Raw genomic sequence first — 27835 nt, 5'->3', positions numbered from 1 at the left:
AAGCAGTGACAGACCAAGAAGACACAGCCTCAAGCTGTGGCAGGGTAGGTCTAGGCTGGCTGTTAGGAGGAAGTTGTTGGCAGAGAGAGTGATTGGCATTGGAATGGGCTGCCCAGGGAGGTGGTGGAGTTGCCATCCCTGGAAGTGTTCAGAAACAGACTGGCTGGGGCACTTAGTGCCATGGTCTGGTTGATTGGGCAGGGCTGGGTGCTAGGTTGGGCTGGCTGAGCTTGGAGCTCTCTTCCAACCTGCTTGGTTCTATGATTATCCAGACCAACCATAAACCAAATACCACCATGGGGTGGTGGCCTTGAGGCCTTAAGTGACTTGTTCTGGTGGGAGGTGTCCCTGCCCATGACAGGGGGTTGGAACTGGCTGATCCTTGAGGTCCCTTCCAACCTAAACCATTCTGTGATTCATTCTGTGGGCACCAAAGCATGGCCCACAGTGCCACAGGCACACCCTTCTTAAGCAGCTCCAGGCATGGGGACTCCACCACCTCCCTGGGCAGCCTCTTCCAGTCCCTGACCACTCTTGCAGCAAAGAAATGTTTCCTCATCTCCAACCCAACCCTCCCCTGGCACAGTTTCAGGCCATTTTCTCTCCTTCTATCACCTGATACCAGGCAGAAAGTACCAACCTCTACCTCACTGCAGCCTTCTCTCAGGGAGTTGTAGAGAGCACTGAGGTCTTACCTCAGCCTCCTCTTCCCCAGACTGAACAACCCCAGCTCCCTCAACTGCTCCTCATAAGACCCTTCAGCAGCTTTGTGACTCTTTGTTGCTGCATCCAAGCCCTGGGGAGGTTGTTTCTTTCCCCACAGTGGGGTCAAGCCCTGAAGCAGGCTGCCCAGGATGGTGGTGGAGTCCCCATCTCTGGAGGGACTGGAAAGCTGTGTGGATGTGGTGCTGAGGGCCATGATCCAAGAGGTATTTGCAGGGCTAGGTTAGGTTAGGGTTGGAATCAACCACCCTAAGTCCTCTTCCAACCAGGCAATTCCATCAGCAGCATCACCTAAGTTCTGGTTCTCAGCTGGGAGGAGCTGCTGAGCTCCTCCCCTGGCTTCCAGCAGCTGCACACCTGGCCCTGGGCTTCTTCAGAGCTCTGATGAAGGTGATCACACTTCAGAATCGATTCTGCCTCCTTCAAAGTTCCCTTGGGGAGCAAGGCATGAAGCATGTTGGTACCCTCCATGTAGAGCACCCTTGTTTCCCAGGAGAGATGGGCTCAGGTTGCCTTCAAGGATGGCTCCAGGTTCTCCCCACCACCTGCAGACCATGATCCAGGTAAGCTCTTCCAGCATCCTGTTTGGAGGAGCTGTTTTGGAGCAGGAATCTCCCTGGACAATTGAGGATTTCTTGCTCTTTGCAGCTCCTTGCTCCCCACAGTGAAGTTCTTTTTGCTGCACAAACTCTTCCTCGGGGTGAAATATTTCTTCTGCCTTGGAGGAACTTCATGCATGGAGCCCCAGAGATTGAGGTGAGGTTGGCAGCTGTGCTTTATGTTCCTGTCATGCAAAGCCACAGTTTATTGACTCTCTAGAATGAGGTCTCCAGGTGATGGTAATGAAATGTAGGAAAGCCTGAACTTGGGTGCAAGGTCTTTGCTGGTGCCAAGGGGTTGGGATTGACTCTGCTCCCCTGCCAGCTGTGGGCACTCACTCAGATTAGCCCAGTCTTGCTCATCCACCTCACTTAGAAGATGGCATAAAAGAATCTGGACTTTCAGGCCTCATGAGGGGTGTGCAGAGATGGCTACCATCAAAGCCAAGAGGTCAACTTCATTTCAGGACAGCCAGCAGGGCTGTTAGGAAGAAGTTGTTTGCAGTGAGGGTGGTGGGAGACTGGCACAGGTTGCCCAGGGAGGTTGTGGAGCACAGAAGCACCCAATGTGATCTCTGATCACATTGGGTGCTTCTGTGCTCCACAACCTCCCTGGAGGTGCTCAAGGCCAGGTTGGATGAAGCTTTGACTGACCTGTTCTAGTGGGAGGTGTCCCTGCCTATTGCAGGGGGTTTGGAACTGGCTGAGCTTTGAGGTCCTTTCCAACCTAACCCATTCAGTGATGCTAAGGCTGACTGCTGGGAGGAGGCTTTTGTTTGTTATCTACATGCAGGACAGGGCTTGGCTGCTCTGGGTGGGGGTTTCTTGAATGACAGTTGCCAGTTTGAGTGTTGTAGACTGGCAGAGGCTGGGAAATGCTCCATCAGCTGAGCACAGGAGCTCCTGGCTGAGATGCTTCCCCAACCTTCCACTGTTGGTTCCCTCACCAAACATGGCAGCAGCTGGAGAAGCTCTGCCTCAGTGTTAACAGCTCCAGCCTGGGCTTGGGTGAGAAAGAGAAGTGGCTGACTTCCCATAGAATCATGGAATTGTTTGGGTTGGAAAAGCCCTCTAAGATCATCAACCTTTCATCCAAGACCACCATGGGCCTCAAACCATGGCCCCAGGTGCCATGGGCACAGGTTTTTTGAACACCTCCAGGCATGGGGACTCCACCACCTCCCTGGGCAGCCTCTTCCAATCCCTGACCACTCTTGCAGCAAGCAAATCTTTCCTCCTCTCTAACCTAACCCTACCCTGGCACAGTTTCAGGCCAGTTCCTCTCCTTCTATCACCTGAGACTAGGGAGAAGAGCCCAACCCCCACCTCACTGCAACCTCCTTTCAGGGAGCTGCAGAGATCAATGAGGTCTCCTCTCAGCCTCCTCTTCTCCAGACTGAACACCTCCAGTTCCTTCAGCTGCTCCTCCCCAAGCCCTGCTCTCCAGGCCCTTCCCCACCTTTGTTACCCTCCTCTGGACCTGCCCCCAGCCCCTCACTGTCCTCCTTGGAATGAATGGCCCAAAACCTGACTCCAGTATTCCAGATGTGGCCTCACCAGTGCCCAGTACAGAGGCACCACTGCTTCCCTGCTCCTGCTGGCCACACCACTGCTGATCCAGGCCAAGATGCTGGTGGCTTTCCTGCCCACCTCTCCTTCTATCTAGGGAGAAGAGCCCAACCTCCACCTCCCTGCAGTCTCCTTTCAGGGAGAGCTGTACAGAGACAGGGGGAGGGGAGGGGTGGGAAAGAGATCAGTTGGTGGCAGAAGGGTGTTAAAAGCAAACCAGCAACTGGCCAAAGGCTTTCTTCCTGGAACCCTTTTAAACTGCCTGCTCTTTAATGCCAGGCTTTAGCTTCAGTGAAGCTTCAGAGCTGGCTGCTCCACTCCCTGCCAGTGCCATCTGATTGTGAAATTAGAGCTAAACTAATAAGTCTCAACAAATATTAATCTAATGAATTTAGCTTCTTCTTTCTGTTTGTGGACCAGCAGAGAGGGAGCTGCAATGTTCTCTCTCTCACATGTATTAATTATCTGAATGTATTCAGCAACCCTTCCCTGGCTGCTTCATGCCTGTGCCTCAGGGCAGGAATCTTCTGGCTCCCAAGTTTTGGTCCTTGCTTGTGGTCCTCCCAGAAATTGGACTGCAGCTGCCCAAGGGGGATTGGGTGAAGAACACAGCTGAGGGAAGCATGAATGGGTGCAGGGTTCCCATCTTTTAGTGGTCATTCAGCTCAGATGGATGTTGAGGTACCCAGGGAGTGGCCAAAGAAGGGCAATGAAGGTGGCAAAGGGGCTGGAGAACAGGGCTGGGGAGGAGCAGCTGAAGGTGTCCAGCCTGGAGAAGAGGAGGCTGAGGGCAGACCTCATTGCTCTCCACAGCTGCCTGAAAGGAGGTTGCAATGAGGTGGAGTTGGGTTTCTTCTCCCTAGTTATTAAGTGATAGGACAAGAGGAAATGGCCTCAAACTTGCACCAGGGGAAGCTGCGTTTGGAGAGGAGGAAAGATTCTCTTTGCTGCAAGAGTGGTCAGGGACTGGAAGAGGCTGCCCAGGGAGGTGGTGGAGTCCCCATCCCTGGAGGTGTTCAAAGAGATGTGGCCATGGCACCTGGGGCCATGGTTTGATGGTCATGGTGGGGTTGGGTCTATGGTTGGAGTGGATGATCCTAGAGGTCTTTTCCATCCAAAACTCTGGGATCAGCTGGAATGATTCAGAGTGAACATGTTTGGGATCTGCAGGTTTCTTGGTGGGGTTAGCTGGGGTGAGGGATATGCAAGGCCTTGCTTTGAGGTTGGAAGATGCTGCTTGATGCCTCTGGGTGGTTTTGGTGGGCCTCACAGGCGTTGTAACATCACTGCCAAACAGCTGTGGTGCCTTTAGCAAAGTCTTGGGCATTGCCTTCAGCTGTTTGGTTTGCTGGTCAGTCTCAGGTGAGGATTGGTGTTGAGACACTCCTTAGAGGAGCAGCACAGCTCTCTTCTGGGCAGTGCCCCAAGCTGGGAGCCTGGCCTGAAGCCAAATCTCTGGTCCTGTGCATGAGAGCTGGCAGAGCTGGGTGGGTTCAGGTAGGTCAGACCCAGGGCCAAAGGAAACTTGGTCATCTGGAGTCCTTCCCCTCTCATTTTCTCTGCCTTCATGATTAAACAAGGTTTGGAAGCTTAGAGGCAACCTGGGCAAGACCTCAACTTGCTTCCCAGAGCACCCAAAGTGTAGAGTTCCTCTGGATCAGAAAAACAGGGACTTAGCTCAGCTTCAGAGCATCTCCTGGGAGGGAGCCTTAGAATCATAGAATCAGTCAGGGCTGGAAGGGACCACAAGGAGCAGCCAGTTCCAACCTCCCTGCCATGCCTAGGGACACCCTACCCTAGAGCAGGCTGCACACAGCCTCAGCCAGCCTGGCCTCAAACACCTCCAGCCATGAGGCCTCAACCACCTCCCTGGGCAACCCATTCCAGCCTCTCACCACTCTCCTGCTCAACAACTTCCTCCTCACCCTCAGCCTGACTCTCCCCACCTCCACCTTTGCTCCATTCCCCCCAGTCCTGTCACTCCCTGACAGCCTCAAAAGTCCCTCCCCAGCTTTTTTGTAGCCCCCTTCAGATCCTGGCAGGCCACAAGAAGGTCACCTGGGAGCCTCCTCTGCTCCAGGCTTCTCCCACCCTTGGGGTGAGTAGCAGTGCTCTTGGGGCTGGATTTTCCTCCTGCAGCCCATCCTTGGGCTTCCCTAACACAGGGAGAGGAGCTGGTGTTGGGTTTGCAAGTGGGCAACCCGTGGTGCTGGGAGGGCTGGAGATGCTGGCAGGGGCCAGCTCTGGGTCCCAGCTGCAGTGCTTGTGGTGAGACCCCCTTTAGTTGGCACATGCTGGAAGTGCAGTCTGGACCTGGAGGTGTTGGTGTGTTGGTTTTGCACACAAAGCTCTTGACTTCAGGAGGGGAAGCTGCTGGGTGTGCTGGTCTGGCCTTGGGCAATGCCAGAGGTGGCTAAGAGGTGATGCTGATACCTTGCTGTAACCAGGTTAATCTGTGGCTTTCATAACACCACAGGGGCTTGGAAGTTTGGGTCTTGAGGGAGCTCCCTTGGCTTAGATACAGCAGAGCCAAATCCAGCAGGAGTGGTATGGAGAGGAGCAGGAGAGGCAGCGGAGGGGCAGCCCCCAGCTTGGCTCCCAGCAGCTGGTGGCAAAGGACACAGCGTTGGAACCCAGTAGGGATGTCATGGGAGAGGGTTTGCTTGGTTATGATACCTGGTCCTGCTGCAGCTGAGGGAAGAGGCTCTGTGCCCCTCGGACCACCCTGCCAGAGACGAGAGGTCCCAGCAAGGCTTCAAGCACAGCACAGAGCGCCGGGAGCCAGCGCTGCTGCTGGAGACATCTGCCCCTCCTCAGACCATCTTCCACCTGTGGGCTCACAAAGCGCCAAAGCCTGCGACCTGTCACCGGGGCTGAGTTTCTCTCCCACGGGAGGGGGCTCAGCCATCTTCCTCCCCCCTTTGTTCAGCTGCTGGCAGCCGTGGCTGGGAGAGCAGCGGCACAGAAATGACTGATGGAGGGGAGGGAGGCGATGCCGGACACTGGCACGGTCGGGGACGGAGCGGAGGAGCTTTGAAGCATCATTCTTCCCGCTGGCAGCTCGACTGAAGCTCTTCTGCTCCCAGTGCCTCGCTTTCATGCCCCTTGCCCAAAGTGAACCTGGGGTTAACCCTTTCCCCACCCCCCAGCAGCACCCCGACGGCGGCTGTCGAATCCATCTCCAGAACCCTCCCGAGTTGTTTTGGGGGGGGGGTTGGGCTCAGTTTTTGTTCTGGCTTGGTGGGGTTTTTTTTTCTTGCTCTCCAGACATTTGCTGCCTTCTCCTGTATTAATGGAGGCATCTTCCATCATCAGAACGCCTCCGGGGCAGAGGCAAATGGCATCGATAGCTCCGCAGCCTGTCAGGAGCACACATGCCTGCTGGAAAGCACTGGGAGGAGGGACAGCCGCGACACGGGGAGCAGATGGGGCCAGTCCTTCCATCACCCCTTGCCAGCAGCAGCCTGGACCAGTTGGTGCCTCTGTTCAGATGGGGCTTTCCCCACCCTCGCCTTGTGCTGCTGGCTCTGACCCTCCGGCGCTGTGTCCTCCCGGCAGCTCCTCTCTGGTTTGCCTTTTTCTCCCGGAACATCTCCCAGCTGCAGCCCTTCTCACCCAGTTTGGTGCCCAGCTGGCTGCCTTTTGCTCCATCTCCCCGCTTTGCTCATCAGTGTTTCGCGTGGGAGCTCAGCTTCGGGCTGGTCGGTGCTCCGAGAGCATCATCGGGCGGTACCGGGAGAGTGATGGCGACTGAGGGGGGGAGGTGGTGGGGCTGGGCTGGAAGGGGCTGCGGGCTGGGGAGGAGGGAGGACATGGGTGCCTGGCAAGGCAAACCTCTTGCTGCAGCCGCCTGGCAGCTGGAGAGGAGAAATCCCTGCCTTTCTCCGTGGGAAAGCAGGAGCTGGCTCCGTGCGGCTGCGGAGCTGTCAGGTGCTGCTGTGTGCCTGAGGAGCTGTCAGCTTTGGGGTGCTTGGCTGCAGGCTTCTCTTTTTTTTTGGGGGGGAGGAGGTGGGGAGGAGGGTAGAGGAGGGTAAGCCCCACACACACCCCCCACACCTGCTATTAGGGTCTGTTGAAAGGATACTTAGAGCCCAGCTGCTTTCCAGGCACTGATCTTGCTGCCCCTCCACCCTGGGTGATGGGGAGCCGGGAAGGTGGCACAGGGTGAGTCTGGCTGCTCAGTGGTGCCAAGGCAACAGGAGATCCCCCAAAATAAACCCCACAGCCGCACTTTGCTGCTGCTCCACACCTCCCAGCCCCACTGAAGACCCCTGAGTGTCTCCCACCTATTATTTTTTCTTCTCCCCCCCATACTCGGGGTGGGGGCTGGAGGTGATGCTGTGGCCACACCGGGAGCAGGGCTACAGCCACTGGTGTGACTGCAGAGCCTTCAGGAGCCACCAAAGGTTAGTGAAGCTGTTCTGCCAAATTTACACCCCTTGCCAGCCGAGGGGAGGGGGTGGCAGGAGCCTTGCTGGAGCCGTGGCTGCTCCCCCTTGATGGCCACATCCATCACGGTGTATAAATGGCTGCGCTCTAGGAGCTATCGAGCGGTGTTTGCAGAGATGGTGCTGCCTGTGTCAACCTCCCTCGTCCATCACCCAGCTGGGAAAGGCACCAGAGGCCACTGGGAAGAGCTCAGGGATGATTTGGCAGAAGCAGGATCCAGCCCTGAGCTCTGCCTCGCTGCCACAGCAGCCAGGAGGTGACACGTCCAGGCGGGGCATGGGTGGATGGAGGCTGAGCAGTAGCAGTGGGGGGCAGGGGAGGGGTGGAAGGGGCAGTTTTAGGGTGGCTGCTGCCAGCTTTACAAAGCCTGGGGGGGCCCACAGAGGGCTCAGAGCTGGCAGGCAGCAGAGATGGCAGCAGCATGGCTGGGCTCTTTGCTTTTCTTCAAAGCCATAGTGCCTCCTCCTGTCCTCCAGCACTTGTTTTGTCTCTGTTCCCAGCTCCTCTCCTCACGCACCATTCGAGTGGCTCTTGTCTATTTATTTCCTCTAATGGCATCAGGCTACAAGTGGCTGAACAGTTAAAATGAACACCATCGAGCTGGCTGTGGCTTTTTTTCCCCTTGCATTCACTCTGGAAATGGGGATCTTGGCTCTTCTCTCACTGGATTCCCAAAGGACAATGCCTGCTCCCTTCCTTCTCAGCCCTTTGACCAAACTTCAGCCAAATCAACCTGCAGAGAGGCTTTGAAATGAGGACACCACATTCCTGTGGGAGTGGTGAGTGAGTGGAAGGAGAAGATCCTTTGCTGTCTTCTCCAAATAAAGCTGCAGGATAAGCCAAGCAATTGCTTCTGCTGGGGAGGCAGTGCTGGAGTGGGTGACCACCACTGCTGCAGGTGGAGGACCTGGTCTGCTGCAGGCAGAACTGGGAATCAAGCTGGATTTGGAGCCAGCAGAAAGGAGTTTGCATGGACCCCACCTATTGCACTGCACTCCTGGTCCTAACCTTAACCCATCCTGTTGGGGTGGAGGTGGCCAAATTGGACCTTCTGCAGGAGGCTGTGAGCTCTTTGTCCTGACTGTGGTGGGAACCAGGACCAGCCCCTGGGAGCACAGACTAGTCCTGAAATATGGCTTCTGATGTGCCCGTGTTGTGGTTCAGCCTGGCTGGGGCACTTAGTGCCATGGTCTAGTTGATTGGACAGGGCTGGGTTCTAGGTTGGGCTGGATGAGCTTGGATGAGCCTGGTTGATTCTATGATCTGGAGCTTGACAGCATCCCAGGGCTCTGCTGGGTTGCTGCTGTGACCTTCATCTTTTTCTCTGCAGCCACCTTAGGAACAGCAACTACCACAGGCAGGCTCCTCAGAAGGTAAACTGCCCAACTTCAGCCAAAGAACCAAAAAGGTTCCCTCCTCATCTCTGAACTGTTTTGCAGTGGCACTGGCAAGCTGAGCACCCCAAGAGCTGAGCTGCATGGATCCACCCTGCCCATAACCATGCAGGTAAGGTGACAAATCCTCTTCCTCCATCCAGGCTGAACGTGGTGCAGAGGAAGGGAAAGCAGAGGAGGTTGCAGTCAAACTTCCTGTAGTGTGTGGGGTTAGCAGAAGCATCCCAGATGGATTTTAGGGAAGTCTCCAGCATTGCCAGGCCAATGTTTTGGGAATTAAACCCCCTGGCCACTGTTGCTTCCTTCTCCACCTTGTCCCAGAATGCAAACCATGATTGACTTAGAATCATAGAATGGTTTAGGTTGGAAGAGACCTCAAGGATCATCCAGTTCTGACCTTCCACTAGGACAGGTTGCTCAAGGCAGGATCCAACCTGCCACAAGACTTTAGCCCAGTCCAAATCCAGTGATTTCACAACAAAGAGCACGTTTAGGTCATGGCTGACAAAGGAGCAAACAGCAGACAGGAGCCAGCTGTTAGAGTAGGCTCCAGCTCATCAGTCAATGGTGCCTCAGCACAGCTCAGGGCAGGGGGCAGATGCTCTGCTTGTCCCCAGTGCCCACAGGCTCAGGGCCGTGCCCAGGGTGACAACTGCTTGCTGGAGTCTCAGGGAGCTGCAGGGCATCCATGAGGTGGATCCCAGTGGAGATGTGGGCCCTTCTCTGTAGCCTCAAGGACAGTTTGGGCGTTGCTGCAGGGTGACTTTGTGGTTGGACTTGATTTTCAGGGTCTCTGAGGGAGCTGGGGGTGTGCAGCCTGCAGAAGAGGAGGCTCAGGGCAGAGCTCATTGCTGTCTGCAACTACCTGAAGGGAGGTTGTAGCCAGGTGGGGTTGGGCTCTGCTGCCAGGCACCCAGGGACACAAGAAGGGGACACAGCCTCAAGCTGTGCCAGGGGAGGTCTAGGCTGGATGTGAGGAGTAAGTTGTTGTCAGAGAGAGTGATTGGCATTGGAATGGGCTGCCCAGGGAGGTGGTGGAGTCACTGTGCCTGGAGATGTTGAAGCCAAGCCTGGCTGGGGCACTTAGTGCCATGGTCTGGTTGATTGGCCAGGGCTGGATGCTAGGTTGGCACTTAGTGCCATGGTCTTGTTTATTAGATAGGACTGGGTGCTAGGTTGGTATTAGTGCCATGGTCCAGGTGATTGGCCAGGGCTGGGTGCTAGGTTGGCACTCAGTGCCTTGGGCTGGTTGACTGAATAGGACTGGGTGCTAGGTTGGCACTTAGTGCCATGGTCTGGTTGACTGGATAGGACTGGGTGCTAGGTTGGTATTAGTGCCATGGTCCAGGTGATTGGCCAGGGCTGGGTGCTAGGTTGGCACTCAGTGCCTTGGGCTGGTTGACTGAATAGGGCTGGGTGCTAGGTTGGCACTTAGTGCCATGGTCTGGTTGACTGGATAGGACTGGGTGCTAGGTTGGTATTAGTGCCATGGTCCAGGTGATTGGCCAGGGCTGGGTGCTAGGTTGGCACTCAGTGCCTTGGGCTGGTTGACTGAATAGGGCTGGGTGCTAGGTTGGCACTTAGTGCCATGGTCTGGTTGACTGGATAGGACTGGGTGCTAGGTTGGTATTAGTGCCATGGTCCAGGTGATTGGCCAGGGCTGGGTGCTAGGTTGGCACTCAGTGCCTTGGGCTGGTTGACTGAATAGGACTGGGTGCTAGGTTGGTATTAGTGCCATGGTCCAGGTGATTGGCCAGGGCTAGGTGCTAGGCTGGCACTTAATGCCATGGTCCAGGTGATTGGCCAGGGCTGGGTGCTAGGCTGGCACTTAATGCCATGGTCCAGGTGAATGGCTCAGGCTGGGTGCTAGTTTGACCTGGCTGAGCTTGGAGGTCTCTTCCAACCCGGATCATTCTCTGATCTCATGATTCTCTAGACAGGACACTCCAAGCTACTCCCTGCCTCCTCTTCTACCCTACCCCAGTGGTTGCTGAGCGGACTCCAGCTCCATCCTCCCCTCCAGCTTCCTTCCCTCACAGCTGCTTTCTCCTTCTGCTGCTGCTCCCCTCTGGCTCCCTGCGCTCTGCCTGCGAGCCGCACATAACTCTCCCGTGAAATATACCCAGTGTAAATATATAACAAGGCAGCGTTTGCCTGCTGCTTATGTATTCATGAAATAGTAAATAAATTTTATGGGATAATGTGAAGGCTGCCAGGGAGCAGGAGGATGAAAACTAACCCCTAATGAGCCTCCGTGTCAGTTTGGCACACGCGGGATCGATCTGCCGCTTCCATTTAACGCCCGAGCGTGGGGGTGGAGGAGAAGCTTTCCCCCAGCCTGGTCCTTCCCCCTCCCAGCCCCAGCGTCGTCATCAGCCTGATGCTGCAGGGATGGTGGCAGGGTCGTGGGCTCAGCTGAGAGGGATGGGGATGGAGGGGGGTGAGGGGAGTCTGGGGCAGGCTGATCAGAAGGATGTGAAACAGTGGAATGGGCTGGTGCCTGAGGAGGGGGTGCTCAGGCTTGCATGGCAGGGATGCAGGAAGGGATGTGGAGAGGGATGAGAGGAAGGATACAAGGTGGGATGCAGGCTTGCGTGGGAGGGGTGCAGGGAGGGATACAAGGAAGGATGCAGGTTTGCAAGAGGAGGGATGCATGGAAGGAATGCAGACTTCCATGGGTGGGATGCAGGAAGGGATACACAGTGGGATGCAAGGAAGATTCAAGTTTGTAAGAGAGGGGATGCAGACTTCCATGGGAGTGATGGAGGAAGGGATACAGAGTGGGGTGCAAGGAAGGATGCAGGTTTGCATGAAGAAGGATGCATGGAAGGGATGCAGACTTCCATGGGAGAGATGCAGGAAGGATGCAGGTTTGCATGAAGAGGGATGCATGGAAGGGATGCAGACTTCCATGGGAGTGATACAGGAAGGATGCAGGTTTGCATGAAGAGGGATGCATGGAAGGGATGCAGACTTCCATGGGAGGGATGCAGGAAGTGATACAGGATGGGGTGCAAGGAAGGATGCAAGTTTGTAAGAGAGGGGATGCAGGTTTGCATGGGAGGTATGCAGGGAGGGATGCATGAAAGGATGGAAGTTTGCAAGAAGAGGGATGCAAGGAGGGATGGAGGGAGAGCTGCAGGTCTGCAAAAGGAGGGATGTGGGGAGAGAAGCAGTGTGGAGGGAAGACTTGCATGGGATGTATGCGGAGAGGGCTACAAGGGGGGGATGCAGGCTTTCATGGGAGGGATACTGGGTGAAATGCAAGGAAGGATGCAAGATTGCAAAAGGAGGGATGCAGAGGCAGGAGAGAGACAGGTGAGAGCTTAGGAATCATCACGTGGGGAATCCACCCACACCCAGGGAGGAATTGTAGGGACTTTGCAGCTGAAAACCAGCCTGGGCTGGGGAGGAAACCAGAAATGTTGGTTTGGTTCAGGAGCTCAGATAGCTGAAGGCCAGCAGAAGTGGTAGCACCATCTTGGGTGCTTCCTGCAGCCTGGTTATTCCAGGGATTGCAGCCAAAGCAGGATTCCTGTAGGCCAGACCTGCTGTTGCTGTACCAGGGGAGCTAAACCTATGAAGAGAACATCCTCTTTGATGTAGCCACTTCCAAGGCCACCTTTGGATGCTGCTTGTGAAAGCCTGGCAGGTGCCAGGGGACACAGAACAGACAAGGTTCGTTAACCTCACCTCTGGAGCTTTGGGGATCACAGAGCAGAGTCACAGAGCCATTTTGGTTCAAAAGACCTCTGAGATCATCCAGTCCAACCACTCTCCAGCTCTGCCAAGGCTGGGCCTAAACCACATCCCTCAGCACCAAGTCTCTGCCTCTCGGAAACACCTCCAGGGCTGGGGATTCAGCCACCTCCCTGGGCAGCCTGTGTCAGCCTCTGAGAACCCCTCCAGTGAAGAATGTTCTTCTGATACCCAATCTAAGCCTCCCTTGGTGCATCTTAAGGCCATTTGCTCTCATCTGGAAGGTTGGTGCTGGGTGAGTTTTCCATCTGGACCTGTGGATGTGGGGGGAAATCAGCAGCGTTTCCCACCAGAGGTTTTGGCAGCTCATTAGAAGCTTTTGTGCACAGATTCAGAGGATTATTTGGGTTGGAAGTGACCTTCAAGATCATTTAGTTCCAGCCTCCCCTACCCCCCCTCAGGGACACCTTCCACTAGAGCAGGTTGGTGCTGCTCCCTTGTCACCTACCATCTGCTGTCACCTTGGCCAGGCTGAATGCACTCACCTGGGGCATGGTGGCTCTGCTAAAGCCACAGCATTGGGAGTCTTTGATGGGATGTCTCACTCCCACTGGCCACACTCCCCCAGAGCCTGGATTCAGATTCACAGGGTGCCTCAGGGCTGGATTGGAAGAAGGGACCCTCAAAAAATCATCTTGGCCAACCCCTCCCCTGCACTCAGCAGGGGACACCTGCGACTAGAACAGGCTGCCCAGGGCCACATCAGATCTGGTCTTGAATGCCTCCAGGGACACAGAACCTCGACCACATCCCCGGGCAGCCTGTTCCAGCCTTTCACCACTGCGCCGAACTTCCTCCCGATGCCCAACCCAAACCTCCTCTGCTCCCCTTTCAAACCCCCGCCCCTCCTCCTGGCACCGCCAGCCCTCCTCAACAGTCCCTCCCCAACATCTCCAGCGCTCTTCACACCTCCTGCAGCAGATGCCTCCTGCTGAGCATCGCCTCGCAGCCCCACACCACCTCAGCTCCTTTCCCCACCCCAGCCCTTCCACCTCCCACCCATGGGTGCTCCCAGCTCCGAGCGCTCCAGCTGCCTTCTCTGGCGCAGCTCCCCAGCCCTTCCCTCCCGCACTGCCTCTCCTTTCCCTTCCCTTCCCTCCCTCCTCCTCTTCTTCTTCTTCTTCTTTTTTTTATGGAGGGAATGAGATGGAGAAGTAAAAATTATTAACCCCGGGGTCAGCACTGGCTGCCTCATTCCTCTCTAGCTTCAAGCACTTTCTCCCTCATCTGTTTCACAGACAGCGATGTTCAGCTCAACACATTTGCATATACTTATTGCTTTTTTTTCCCCCCCAGTCTTTATCTATTTATTTATTTTTAAAGAGACAGAGCTGCTCCTGCCTCTTCCCCCCCCTTCTCCTTCCTTTTTTATCCTCCCCCCCCCCCCCCCTTCCTTCAAGCTCTTTCCAGCTGCTCCGTAGGATTATTTATCCCACCCCAATCTGCACCAGGACCTGTGTGGTGCTAGGAGGGATTTGGGGCTTCACTCTCAGCCTTTCACTTTGATGTCGCTGCTGTTGCTCTCTCTCTTTCTGTGTTTCACTCCTAAAGCTGCTGAGTTGTCCCCTCCTTGGGCTGTTTTTTGGGGGGGGGGGGGGGGAAGGAGGGCCAGCAGGGCTGCATCCATCTTGCTGCTGCTGGGGATGGTTCCCCACTGAAGAGCTGGTGAGGAAGCTCCAGTTGATCCCAGGCTTCTCCAAAGCAGATGGAAAACCTTCCCCATTCCCAAGGCCTTCCCTGGGCTCGCTGTAACTGCAGTGACCAAGCATAGCTGGGTGCAAATGGGAGGAACCATCCAGCTCCTCCAAAGCCAGCAGCACGTGACAACTCCAGCCCCTTCGTTTAGGCATTCAGCAGCATCACTTCCACCCCCCCCTCCATGCTCAGCATCCACCTCCTCTCCAGCACAGCAAAGCCTTTCTCCTCCCATCCACCCTAACAGATCCTAGGAAAGGTGGGGAGGAGGGGGGGGGAAAAAACCCAACCCACACTAAGGAAAGAATGAAGCATTATTACATCTTCAGCTCAGCATCTTTTCCCCCCACCCTTCACTCCCCACCCCCTCCAAAAAAGAAATCACTCCCAGATCTCTCTTTCCTAATGGTCCAGCAGCTATTAGAGGCACACGAAGGAGGGGAAGGGAAGAGGAGGAAATGAAGGGCTGGGCGAGGAGAGAGAAATTCATAGCCCTGCTGATAGGCCATGATAAATAATTATGAGTTATTAATTTTAAATTACATCTTTAATGCCTTGCATGATTTTAATTCCCACCACAGTATTAATAGAGGGGCTCAGGCTTTGATTAATTTCCAGCGGAACGGAAAGGTGTCGATTCCCAGGGCTGCTGGGGACCTCGTGGGGCTGCCTTAGGGGGGAAGGGGTTGGCCCCCTCCAATCCCAGATGGTAGCTGGGATGGTTGCTTTTGCTTGGTTGGAAGGAAGGAGTCGTGGGGTGAGGCGGGTGGCAGCAGGGTGGTTTGGAGCGTGTGGATGTGTTGGTTTGAAGGCGAGGTTTGGTTTTGGGCACTGTGATATGAGAGAGGTGTGGGGGTGATGGAGAGGGTCCAGAGGAAGGCAGTGAGGTTGGGGGAGGGCTTGGAGGATCATAGAGTTAGAGAGTCATAGAATTAGAATCATAGTCATAGAGCATAGAGTCATAGAATCAGAATCATAGAGTCATAGAATCAGAATCATAGAGTCATAGGGTCATAGAGCATAGAGTCATAGAGCATAGAGTCATAGAATCAGAATCATAGAGTCATAGAATCATAGAGTCATAGAATCATAGAGTCATAGAGCATAGAGTCATAGAATCAGAATCATAGTCATAGATTCATAGAGCATGGAGTCATAGATTCATAGAGTCATGGATTCATAGAACATGGAGTCATAGATTCATAGAGTCATAGATTCATAGAACATGGAGTCATAGATTCATAGAGTCATGGATTCATAGAGCATAGAGTCATAGAATCATAGAGTCATAGAATCAGAATCATAGTCATAGATTCATAGAGCATGGAGTCATAGATTCATAGAGTCATGGATTCATAGAACATGGAGTCATAGATTCATAGAGTCATAGATTCATAGAACATGGAGTCATAGATTCATAGAGTCATGGATTCATAGAGCATAGAGTCATAGAATCATAGAGTCATAGAATCAGAATCATAGTCATAGATTCATAGAGCATGGAGTTGTAGAATCAGAGTCATAGAGCACAGAGTCATAGAATCAGAGTCATAGATTCATAGAGTGTAGAGTCATAGAATAATAGAATCATAGAGTTATGGAGTCATAGGGTCATAGAATCATAGAGTTATAGAGTCATAGGATCATAAAATTGTAGAGTGATAGGATCATAAAATTGTAGAACCACAGAATGATAGAGTCATAGGATCATTGAGTTGTAGAGTTATAGAGTCATAGAATTGTAGAGTCTTAGAGTCGTAGAATTATAGACTCAGTCAGGGTTGGAAGGGACCACAAGGATCAGCCAGTTCCAACTCCCCTGCCATGGGCAGGGACACTTCACACTAGATGAGGCTGGCCAGAGCCCCATCCAGCCTGGCCTTAAATTTCTGTGATTCCATCTTTCCATGCTTCTACAGTTCTATGATTCCACCTATCTTTCCATGTTTCCATGATTCCACCTTTCCCTGGTTCTACATTTCCATGATTCTACCTTTCCATGTTTCCATGTTTCCACCTTTCCATGTTCCTACATTTCCATGATTCCACCTTTCCTTGTTTCTATCCTTCCATGTTTCCATGTTTCCATGATTCCACCTTTCCCTGTTCCTACATTTCCATGATCCCACCTATGTTTCTATCATTCCACCTTTCCTTGTTTCTATCCTTCCACCTTTCCATCTTTCCATGATTCCACCTTTCCATGTTCCTACATTTCCATGATTCCACCTTTCCTTGTTTCTATCATTCCACCTTTCCACCTTTCCCTGTTCCTACATTTCCATGATTCCACCTTTCCTTATTTCTATCATTCCACCTTTCCACCTTTCCCTGTTCCTACATTTCCATGATTCCACCTTTCCTTGTTTCTATCCTTCCACCTTTCCATCTTTCCATGATTCCACCTTTCCCTGTTCCTACATTTCCATGATTCCATCTTTCCATGTTTCTATCATTCCACCTTTCCATGTTCCTACATTTCTATGATTCCACCTTTCCATGTTTCTATCATTCCACCCTTCCATCCTTCCATGATTCCACCTTTTCCTGTTCCTACATTTCCATGATTCCACCTTTCCATGTTTCTATCATTCCACCTTTCCCTGTTCCTACATTTCTATGATTCCACCTTTCCATGTTTCTATCATTCCACCCTTCCATCCTTCCATGATTCCACCTTTCCCTGTTCCTACATTTCCACCTTGCCACCTTCCTACACTCCTATGATTCCACCTTGCCACGATTCCCCCTTTCCACATCCCTACGTTGCTACGTTTCCACGTTCCTCCCATTCCAAGCCCATTTCCCAGCCTCCCACCCCTCCAGCAGGGTCGGGAAGCTGCTCCAAGTTTGCTTTGCGAGTAAACTTGCCCTAAGTGTGACAATCGCTTTAGCTTCCCGGCGAGGATTTGCCAGGCTGCTGTTATCTCTTTGCAAGTCGGAGTTCTCCAAATGGCCAGGAGAGAGCAGCCGGAGAGGTCAGAGCCAGTTAGGCTGCGCAGCCCTTCAAAGCCCCCTTCCAAGCAGCATTAAAGACGGGATTAAGTCTAAGAGGGTTATGGAGGGAGGAGTAAACCAGCCTTGTCCTGCACACAGCGCCGAGATAAGGCTCTGTTCTCTAGGTGTGCAGTCCCAGGCACTCCGGGCTGCGCTGCTGAAATTGGAAGGATAATACCGGAGGCAGGGGGAGGGGAAAGGATCAAGCCGGAGCGGTCCCCTCGCAGGCGCTAGGCTTGGTGGAAGGAGGTAGAGAGGGTTGAGGAGGGGGGAGGTTGCTGTTTGCAGCCACCCTGCTATTTATAGGAGTTTTTAATCCAGGGAATGATGGCAGCAGCAGCCTGGGGGTGGGGGGGAGTGGGGGTCCTGCTTCTTTGGCCCCAGTGTGGACCGTGGGAAGGATCAGGGGTTGGGGTCCCTGCGTGTGGAGCTGGAGGGGGAGCTCAAAGCTGGCAGGCTGTGAGAGTTTGGGCTCTGCAGCCTGGAGAGGATGGTTTGAAATGAAAAGAGACTGACTGGATAGGAGGAAGAAATGTTTTGTGCTGAGGGTGGTGTGCAGGCAACCCAGACAGCAGCCCTGTGCTGGGCTGCAGCAAGAGCAGGGTGGGCAGCAGGGCAAGGAAAGGGATCCTGACCCTTTGCTCTGCTCTCCTCAGACCCCACCTCCAGTCCTCTGTGCAGTTCTGGAGCCCCCAGCACAAGCAGGACATGGAACTGTTGGAGCCAGTCCAGAGGAAGCCACCAAGATGCTCAGAGGGCTGCAGCAGCTCTGCTCTGAGGACAGGCTGAGAGAGTTGGGGCTCTGCAGTCTGGAGAAGAGAAGGCTTGGAGGAGACCTTGGAGTGGCCTTCCAGGATCTGAAGGGAGCTAGAGGAGGGCTGGGGAGGAAATGTTAACAAGGTCCTGTAATGACAGGAGGAGGAGGAGGAATGGGTTTGAAGTGTCAGAGGGGAGATTGAAAGTGGCTGTTAGGAAGAAGTTGTTTGCAGTGAGGGTGGTGAGACACTGGCACAGGTTGCCCAGGGAGGTTGTGGAGCACAGAATCACCCAATGTGATCAAAGATCAAAGATCACATTGGGTGCTTCTGTGCTCCACAACCTCCCTGGAGGTGTTCAAGACCATGTTAGATGAAGCCTTGAGTGACCTGTTCTAGTGGGAGGTGTGGAAGTCCCTTCCAACCCCCAACATCCTGAGGGCGCTGCCATGGAAGAGTCTCTGGGGACAGCCCCAAGTGCAGATGGGGATGAAATCAGGGATAGGATTGGAGATGGGGATGGGAATAGGGAAAAAGATGGGAATGGGTTTGGAGATGGAGATTTTGATGGAGGTGGGGATGGAGCATGCTGCACTGAATTCCTTTACCCTCCTAGCCCCTGGAAAAGATGGAGATGGGTTTGGAGATGGAGATTGGGATAGAGATGGGAATGGAGCATGCTGCACTGAGCTCCTTTACCCTCCCAGCCCCTGGATAAGATGGAGATGGGTTTTGGGATGGAGATGGGGATGGGAATGGAGCATGCTGCATTGAATTCCTTTACCCTCCCAGCCCCTGGATAAGATGGAGATGGGTTTTGGGATGGAGATTGAGATGGGAATGGAGCATGCTGCATTGAATTCCTTTATCCTCCCAGCCCCTGGATAAGATGGAGATGGGTTTTGGGATGGAGATTGAGATGGGAATGGAGCATGCTGCATTGAATTCCTTTACCCTCCCAGCCCCTGGAAACAGCTGACAAAAGGTCTGGCTCGGAGGTGGGGGGGAAGGAGGGGAATGTTCCTTACCACACACCCCTTCAGGCTGCTGGGCTCTCTCCAGCTCACTCCCAGCACACCTCACCTCACATCCCTGCCCGGGTGGGGGTTTTACGGCGCCAGGAGCTGCTGCCAGTGGTAGGAGCAGGAACTGGGCAGGATTGGAGCCTCTCCCAGGTACAGTGTTTGCAATTCCCCTTGGCTGGCTGTGTCCCCAGGCTGCTCTCAGCAGAGCCAGGTGCCAGGGCTCTGTCTGCATGCTCCGGGGCTGTTCAATTAAACAGTTCAGGGAATTAACGATGCGCCCTGAGCTGCAGCCAGAGCTTCCTGGATCTGCTCCTCGCCAAAGAACACTGGGAAAGCAACCTAATAAGGAAGGATAACAGAGTCCCTGCCTGCTGCACAGAGGCTTTCCCTTCTTCTCTTGCCTTTCTGCTTGATTGTGTCATGGTTGAAGGCTCTGTGGTCAGGATGCTGCTCCCCCGGAGCTGGGGGTTGGTGGCTGGGCTGGAGCTGCCCAGAGATGCAGCTTGGCTGGCTCATGGTTTTTGCTGGGTGTCTGGGAGAGGATTTGTCAGCTGCTTGGCAAGCAGGAGAGCTCTGGGCTCAGCCATGAGCTCAGCCCAAGGTCAAAGCCTGGCTGGGTCTGCCCAAAGGCAGGCAGAGCTCAGCTCACCATAGCTGAGTGCTCAGGGGGATTCCTTCCTAAGTGTGCCCTGTTGCTTCAGAGCATCTCCCTGGTGGCTTCAGGCCCACTGCTCAAGGACAGGGACAACCTCCCTCATCTCTCTGGATTTTTTGGCCTCCATCTGCCACAGCCCTCCCTTCATCCAAGCAGGAGAGCCCCTGCCATGGACAGCTTCTGCTTCCCACCACAGCTTAGCTGAAGGATAGGACTTTGCTCTTCATGGGCTGCTTTCCCCCCAAGCATAAACCCATCAAGGTGTGACATGCTGAGGAAGAGGAGCTGAATTGCCTAGAAAGAGGAGCCTTATTCTTTACTCTGCTGCCATGTGCTGACACAGCCTTGGCCATGTTTCTTTATCTCCCCTGGTCCTCCATGCAGGTCCTGCCTCTCAAGGTGCCCAGAGGCCTTTTGCATCTCCTCTTGCAGCTGTTTGGCCACTCTCTAGCATGAGATTGCCTGAGGAGCCTGAGCCATAGAGGAGCCATCCCCATTTCTCTTCTTCATCCCTCCTTATCCCAAGGCTTTTGGGTGCACAGAGCATCCCTGTCCTACCCACCCATAGGGCAGGGAGGAGAACAAGGATCTATTCATGGCAGGATTGCTCAGAGCTGCTTTTCTCCTGACAGTTTTCCACCCTTTCTGCACAGACAAAAATGTAACTGAGTGAAGATGAGGAGGGTTTGCACCCCCCTGCACCCCTGAAGCTCACTGAGAAGGCCAAAGCTAAGGGTTGCTTGGGCTCTGGTGCTGCCATGAGATGGAAGCACCAAGCTCTGATGGTCTCATCACCACCCTCATGGCTTCATATCCTTTTTCCATTCAGAGGCTTTTTCTGATCCCACTCCCACGCCTGGCTGAGCATCTCCCAAGTATTTTGGGTGGCAGGGTTGGGTCCAGCTCCCTGTTTGCTTGCTGGGCATCAAGCCTCAGGCTTGGTTTCTCTCCCAGCTTGGCCAGCAGCAGCTCCCTCCCCGTGCCACTGTCAGGAGGAAGATGTAGAGCAATCACAGCTCTGTGCTGCAAATATTAATTATCCACTAACTGCTCTCCAGGCAGCCATTAGATCTCAGCTCTCCGACAGCTGTTCCCAGCCGCCCGCCCGAGGGATGCTCTGGAGGGGGAGCAGCCGAGGGAGGAGGGGGGTGGAGGGGGGGGTGCAGTGAGGAAGCTCAAAGGGAAGGGGGTCCCCACACTGCCCTCTTCTGAAGGGTTGATGAGCCAGTAAGAGGGAGGCAGGATTTTGATGCTGGCAATTTGGTTTCCCCTGCAAAATATTCTCGTCCCTGTGGTCTGGGGGTTTGTCCTTCCTCCTAGCCCCTCACTGCTGCTGCAGGAGGAAGAGGAAGGTTTGCTGTCCCAAGGGGTTTCACCTGGAATCATAGAATCAGTCAGGGTTGGAAGGGAGCACAAGGAGCAGCCAGTTCCAACCCCCCTGCCATGCTCAGGGACACCCTACCCTAGAGCAGGCTGCACACAGCCTCAGCCAGCCTGGCCTCAAACACCTCCAGCCATGGGGCCTCAAACACCTCCCTGGGCAACCCATTCCAGCCTCTCACCACTCTCCTGCTCAACAACTTCCTCCTCATGTCCAGTCTGAACCTCCTGGCTAACAACAGCTCAGGGTCACAACACCTTGCTGCCATCCCTTGCAAACCCTTTATCCTCTGGCTCAGAGAGGCAAAACTGTCCTTGCTTTGGTCCCATCTCCTTCCTTCCAGTGAGTGGTCTCCCTCCCATCCTCATCCATCACAAACCTTTCCCAGCTTTTCCTACCTCTTGGACATCTCTGATTTTTTCAGGTGGTTCCTCCCTTCCCAGGGTGGGAAGGTGTTGGCTGCAGACAAAGGCAGGGCAGAGAAGGGCTGGATAAGAAGGTTGGCATCCCAAAAGTGTCCCCTACCTGCCCTCCCATGCTGACTGCAGAGGTCTTGGTCTAGATGACCTTTGGAGGTCATCTGCCAACCCAAAGCAGTCTATGAATCCATCTCACCTCTGAGGCCACATCCAAGGGCAGCTGTCAACAGAACCCCAGCCCCAAACCCTTCCATCAAGAATCTGGTTGAAGCCTCAGCCCTGGAGACATTCAAGATCAGACTTGATGTGGCCCTGGGCAGCCTGACCTAGTTGGAGGTGTCCCTGCTGACTGCAAGGGAGGGGTTGAACAAGATGACCTTTGAGGGTCCCTTCCAACCCAAATACAATTATGAACCTATGAACCACCCCCCCAAATATTTCAGGCTCTTACTGCATCAACCAGAAGGGTTTGAATCACTCAGCTTCCCTCAAGACACACACCCCTTCCCCTTCCCTGTGCCAGAAGTAGAAGAAGAGCATTTCCTAGCCCTTAGTGGGGTGCACTGAGTTTCCAGGGCTCAGCAAGATGCCTCCACAGGGATGGTTCCTGGAGACATTCAAGATCAGACTTGATGTGGCCCTGGGCAGCCTGATGTAGTTGGAAGTGTCCTTGCTGACTGCAAGGAAGGGGTTGAACAAGATGACCTTTGAAGGTCCCTTCCAACCCAAATGCAATTATCAACCTATGAACCACCCCCCCAAATATTTCAGGCTCTGACTGCATCAACCAGTAGGGTTTGAATCACTCAGCTTCCCTCAAGACACACACCCCTTCCCCTTCCCTGTGCCAGAAGTAGAAGAAGAGCATTTCCTAGCCCTTAGTGGGGTGCACTGAGTTTCCAGGCCTCAGCAAGATGCCTCCACAGGGATGGTTCCTGGAGACATTCAAGATCAGACTTGATGTCGCCCTGGGCAGCCTGATGTAGTTGGAGGTGTCCTTGCTGACTGCGAGGGAGGGGTTGAACAAGATGACCTTTGAAGGTCCCTTCCAACCCAAGTGCAATTATCAACCTATGAACCACCCCCCAAATATTTCAGGCTCTGACTGCATCAACCAGGAGGGTTCAAATCGCTCAGCTTCCCCCAACACACACACCCCTTCCCCTTCCCTGTGCCAGAACTAGATGAAGAGCATTACCTAGCCCTTAGTGGGGTGCACTGAGTTTCCAGGGCTCAGCAAGATGCCTCCACAGGGCTGTTTCCCTCCCAACTCCCCACCCACCCTGCTGGAGCATCCCTCCCTACGCCCATCTTCCTGCAGGCAGAGCAGGAGGATGCACCAATAAGGAGCTGCTTAAGGAAATAAATGAGTGAGGTAGAGCCCTGCAGATATAAATCTCTCTGAGAGAACATTTAGATGTTCCATATTTGAGCTGGCTATCAGCTAAATTACAGCTCTGCCTCCCCTCAACCTAGCCCCTTATTACAGTGGTTTTAATGCTCCAGGCTTAATTGCAATCGCTTCTGGGCTCTCCCCGCCAAGCTCTCGGTGGAAATTAGCTGCCTCTCCTGCCCACTCATTACCCACCCAACCTGGGAGGCTACAGTGTGGTCTGGGTGGCTTCCCAGGGTTTTCCTGGCCTGCAGGAGCTGCCTGGAGCATTAAAAAAGGATGGTCTTTTGGGGATACTTCCCTCCAGCAGCTCAGTTTTAGGGGATGGAGAACATCTGGAGAAGCTGTTGCAAGGAGCTGTTGCTTCGTCCTCACTGGGGGTTGTTGTTGCCTTCTCCTGTGAGGAGAGGCTGAAAGAGTTGGGGTTGTGCAGTTTGGAGAAGAGAAGGCTTCAAGGAGACCTTATTGTAACCTTTCAGTATCTCAAGGGGGCTGCAAGAAAGCTGGGGAGGGACTTTTTAGGCTCTCAGGACTAGGGGGAATGGAGCAAAGCTGGAGGTGGGGAGACTCAGCCTGGATGTAAAGAGGAAGTTGTTCAGCAGGAGAGTGGTGAGAGGCTGGACTGGGTTGCCCAGGGAGGTGGTTGAGGCCAGGCTGGCTGAGGCTCTGGGCAGCCTGCTCTAGGGTGAGGTGTCTCTGCCCATGGCATGGGAATTGGAACTGGCTGATCCTTGTGGTCCCTTCTCCCTTCCAACCCTGACTGATTCTGTGATTCTGTGATTCTCCTATGGGGGTGTTTAAGGCCAGGCTGGATGAAGCTTTGAGCAGCCAGGTGTAGCTGAGAGATGCCCCTGCCCATGGCAGAGGGGTTGGCACTGGCTGATCCTTGTGGTCCCTTCCAACCCTGACTGATTCCATGATTCTGCCATGAGGGTGTTTAAGGCCAGGCTGGATGAAGCTTTGAGCAGCCAGGTGTAGCTGAGAGATGTCTCTGCCCATGGTGGGGAGGTTGGAGTAGATAATCTCTTGAGGTCTCTTCCAACCTGAGCCATTCTAAGGAGAGGTCTTCAAGAAGCTGAGCTAGAGCTAGCACCTTCCACCCTCCCTACCCCCCCAACTTCTCTTCCTATCCATTCCCTACTCTGCTCTGGAGGGTTCACTGCTAGCTCCTTCCTTTATCTACAGGAGAGAAAAAGAGTCCCCTCATGCTGTCTCCTTATCTCCAGGAGAAATAGAGTGTCCCTCAAGCATCCCCATCCTCCCCCCTCCAAAAGGGGAATGTCAGGAGGGTTTGTGAAGCCCCAGGGGAAGGGTGGCACCACTTGCTGGGAGAAAGCAGCTAGGGCTAAAGCAGGATAATTTTAACCTCTCTCCAAATGGAGCCAGAGGGTGAGGGGCTTGAAGGATGTGGTGGCCCTGGGAAGGTGAAAGTGCTCAGCAAGGCAGGGGGAGAAGTAATTCAGGCAAGCAAAACAACTATGCACAGTATGTACTGAAAAGTACTCTGTGTGCTCACCTCCTGAGGGGGAGGACACAGACAGAGCCCAAAATCCAGAGCAGCTTTGCCAAAGGATCCAGTGAAGAGCAAAGCAAAGTACTTGTGCCCAGGGAAGGGAAAGGGTTTGGATGTTTCCCAAGGGCAATGTTTGCCCCCCTGTGCTGCAAAACAAGAGGTTTCCTTTACTGAAGTGGCCTCTTAACCCAATCCAAATCAAGCTCAACCCAAACCATGATAAAATCCAAACCAAACCCAGCCCCAAACCCTACTGGAAATCTCACCAGAAGCCCCAGAGGAGCTGTGAGCTGTGTCCAAAAATGCCATTGAGGGGCTGGAGTGTGTCCAGTGAAGGGCAATGGGGAAGGGTCTGGAGTGCAGGGCTGGGGAGGAGCAGCTGAGAGTGTTCAATATGGAGATGAGAAGGCTGAGAGGAGGTCTCATTGCTCTCCACAGCTCCCTGAAAGGAGGTTGCAGTGAGGTGGGGTTGGGCTCTTCTGTCTGGTAGCAGGTGATAAAATGAGAGGAACGAGGCTGAAATTGTGCCAGGGATAGGTTGGAGAGGAGGAAAAATCTCTTTGCTGCAGGAGTGGTCAGGGATTGGCACAGGCTGCCCAGGGAGGTGGTGGAGTCCCCATGCCTGGAGGTGTTCAAGAAACCTGTGGCCATGGCACTTGGGGCCATGGTTTGTTGGCCATGGTGGAGTTGGGTTGATGCCTGGATTCAGTGATCTTAGAGGTCTTTTCCAGCCCAAGCAATTCCATGATTTGTTCCCCTCCAAGCTTGCTTTATGCTCCAGCTTCCCTCTTCTCCTGCCTGAAAGATTCAATGACAATCACAGAATCAAGCAGGTTGGAAGAGAGCTCCAAGCTCAGCCAGCCCAACCTAGCACCCAGCCCTGCCCAACCAACCAGACCATGGCACTAAGTGCCCCAGCCAGGCTTGGCTTCAACACCTCCAGCCACACAGACTCCACCACCTCCCTGGGCAGCCCATTCCAATGCCAATCACTCTCTCTGACAACAACTTCCTCCTAACATCCAGCCTAGACCTCCCCTGGCACAGCTTGAGGCTGTGTCCCCTTGCTCTGTCCCTGGCTGCCTGGCAGCAGAGCCCAACTCCACCTGGCTACAGCCTCCCTTCAGGGAGATGCAGACAGCAATGAGCTCTGCCCTGAGCCTCCTCTGCTGCAGGCTGCACACCCCCAGCTTCCTCAGCCTCTCCTCACAGGGCTCTGCTCCAGGCCCCTCCCCAGCCTTGCTGCCCTTCTCCAAACACCTTCCAGCACCTCAGCATCTCTCTTGAATTCAGGAGCCCAGAACTGGACACAGCACTCAAGGTGTGGCCTGAGCAGTGCTGAGCACAGGGGCACAAGAACCTCCCTTGTCCTGCTGCCCACACTGCTCCTGAGCCAGCCCAGGATGCCATTGGCTCTGCTGCCCACCTGGGCACACTTCTACAAGGGGAGAAGTCTGGGCTGGAAAGAGGTGATCCAAGGAGGGTCCTGGGAACGCTGAGCCCCTCATACCAGGTGCTGAGGGGTGGGGGGGGGGGTGGGAAAAGGCATCAGTAATTGGCAACCTGGGCTCAGCTGCCCTTCCTGCAGCAGCTCGTTTAATTGCACTGGCTAACGGTTCAGGGGAAGAGCTGCTCAGGGGCCTTATCTCTGCTTTCCCCATTTTTCTTTCTGGGAAATGAAGTTAAAAATCCCTTCACAGCAGCTCCAGTGGAAAAAAAAAATTAGTCCCCTATCACTATTTAACATGCACTGCTAAAAACTAGATAAACACAGGCCGTCACTTGGAGATTAGCTCCTCACATGACTAAATGATTTATTTAGAAGATTCCTTCTTTTCTCTCCTGCTCCTCTTTCCCTCTCTCTCTCTCTCTCTCTCTCTCTCTCTCTCTCCTCTCCCTTTTGCCTTGGCTAAGAACATATTAATCAGAAATTAGAGGCAGAGCGAGGGATGGAGAAGAGGCTGACAAAGAGCAGGAGGAGAGGGAGAAAGGGGACAGCACAGCAAGGATGGATGGGAGGGGTGTGGGCAGGGTGAGGGAGAGAAGGTGGCAAAGGGGAGGGAGGAGGGAATAGTGTGGATGGGGTCCAAAAAATTGGGGGAAGGTGGAAAACTGAGAAGAGGCTTGGGATGAAATGGGGATGGGTGGAGGGGGGGGTTAAAAGTGAGTAAAGATTGAAATCTGGGAAGAGGCTTGGGATGAAATGGGGATGGGTGGAGGGGGGGGGGTTGAAAATGAGTAAAGATTGAAATCTGGGAAGAGGCTTGGGAAGAAATGGGGATAGGGAAAGGGATGGGGAAAGGGTGGAGTGGGTCCAAAATGAGTAAAGGTTCGAATCTGGGAAGAGGCTTGGGAAGAAATGGGGATGGGGAAAGGGATAGGGATGAGGAAAGGGTGGAGGGGGTCAAAAATGGATAAAGGTTGAAATCTGAGAAGAGGCTTGGAAAGAAGTGGGGTTGGGAATGAGGATGGGGGATGGGAAAGAGTGGATGGGGTAGAAAAAGATAAAGGCAAAGATTGAAATCTGAGGAGAGGTTTGGAAGGAAATAGGGATGGGGAAGGGATGGGGATGAGGAAAGGGCAGAGGGGGGTCCAAAATGGGTAAAGGTTGCAATCTGAGAAGTGGCTTGGGAAGAAATGGAGTTGGGAATGAGGATGGGGAAGGGAATGGGTGGGGTACCAAAAATATAGGCAAAGATTTACATCTGAGAAGAGGCTTGGGAAGAAGTGAGGATGGGGATGGGGAAAGGGTAGAGGGGGTCAAAAAATGGCTAAAGATGGAAATATGAGGAGAGGCTTGGAAAGAAATAGTGACAAGGGTGGGGATAGGAAAGAAGAAAGGGTAGAGGGGGTCAAAAAATGGCTAAAGATGGAAATATGAGGAGAGGCTTGGAAAGAAATGAAGAAGGGGATTGGGGAGGGAGTGGGGGTGTGCACTGGGGGCCAAGCAGAGGAGAGGAGGAGAGGGGGGAGCTAATGCAAAGGTGAAAGGGTGGATGACAGGAATGAAAGCGAGGGAAAAATGTGAAGAGGGAGGGAGAAAGAGCCTTAATTGTGTGCAGCAGGAATGTGCAGGGCTTAGCCTGCACCCTGGGGGACTCCTGGCCCTGAATGATTAAGGTACTTATCAGGCAGGGAGCTCCGGAGGGGCACGGGAGCAGCCCCCAGCCCCTCTAAGCCTCCCTCTCGGCCAGGGCCCGGGGGGATTTGTGCCCCCCCCAGCCCTGCTTTTCCCACTCCAGGTGTTGGTGATAAGAGCATCCCAGTGCTGCTCAGCCCTCTCCATCCTTTCTGCCTCCCTGCTCAGGCGTGAAGGGAGGGGAGAAGGTCTGGGAAGGGGGTGGGGAGGGCTTGGGGTTTCTCGCTGGGGATTTGCAATAGGGGGATAAAGGGAGAAACAACCCTGGCAGGATTAAAGGGGAGGGGTCTCTGCTGGGATAGGTGCTGTGCAGTGTCCCCTTTCTTTTATCCATATAGATAACCAGGCCCCGAGGCTGAGGCCTACAACG

At 53.9% G+C, this 27835-nt stretch overlaps 2 long non-coding RNA genes across 2 annotated transcripts; both read left to right on the top strand.

The window, feature by feature from the left end:
• The first annotated feature begins 1170 nt into the window (after positions 1 to 1170).
• On the top strand, positions 1171 to 6589 carry LOC135188725 (uncharacterized). Its single transcript, XR_010307802.1, has 3 exons — positions 1171 to 1286; positions 1372 to 1479; positions 5583 to 6589. It is a non-coding gene; the product is annotated as an uncharacterized LOC135188725 (long non-coding RNA).
• Positions 6590 to 7726: 1137 nt separating this feature from the next.
• On the top strand, positions 7727 to 10875 carry LOC135188724 (uncharacterized). Its single transcript, XR_010307801.1, has 3 exons — positions 7727 to 8119; positions 8671 to 8846; positions 10671 to 10875. It is a non-coding gene; the product is annotated as an uncharacterized LOC135188724 (long non-coding RNA).
• Positions 10876 to 27835: the final 16960 nt, after the last annotated feature.

The sequence above is a fragment of the Pogoniulus pusillus genome, chromosome 30 (genome assembly GCF_015220805.1).
Source record: "Pogoniulus pusillus isolate bPogPus1 chromosome 30, bPogPus1.pri, whole genome shotgun sequence".
NCBI lineage: Eukaryota > Metazoa > Chordata > Aves > Piciformes > Lybiidae > Pogoniulus > Pogoniulus pusillus.
The sequence above is the reverse complement of the archived record's forward strand: the minus strand, read 5'-3'. Positions and strand labels throughout refer to the sequence as shown.